General features: G+C 50.5%; 1 protein-coding gene across 1 annotated transcript in view; it reads right to left on the reverse strand.

Moving 5' to 3' along the window:
• EMH_0010640 (uncharacterized protein) overlaps nucleotides 1-396 on the reverse strand; it is a gene marked incomplete at both ends in the record, with an annotated part of 2,367 nt that overhangs the window by 1,395 nt on the left and 576 nt on the right. The gene's annotated exons all lie outside the window — the stretch shown is intronic.

A 396-nucleotide genomic window follows, 5' to 3' on the forward strand; every position in this document is an offset into this window, starting at 1 on the left:
GAGGGTTTAGGGTTTAGGGTTTAGGGTTTAGGGTTTGCGGCCTTGGAACTACGCGATGGCGATTCGTGGTTATTCAACGGTGAGGGTTTAGGGTTTAGGGTTTAGGGTTTAGGGTTGATGGATGTAAACCCTAAACCCTCGTCTATAGTCCTAAACCCTAAACCCTCGACTGCAAACCCTAAACCCTAAACACTCGTCTGCAACCCTAAACCCTCAACCCTCGTCTATAGTCCTAAACCCTAAACCCTCTTCTGCAACCCTAAACCCTAAACCCTCGCCTGCAACCCTAAACCCTAAACCCTCGTCTGCAAGCGTAAACCCTAAAGCCTAAACCCTAGCTCACCGCGACAACCTTCTTGAGGTACTCAACCCTCTCCGCGTGCTGCCCTGCGCTTT

Source organism: Eimeria mitis, genomic scaffold (genome assembly GCF_000499745.2).
Source record: "Eimeria mitis Houghton genomic scaffold, Emh_scaff392, whole genome shotgun sequence".
Lineage (NCBI taxonomy): Eukaryota > Apicomplexa > Conoidasida > Eucoccidiorida > Eimeriidae > Eimeria > Eimeria mitis.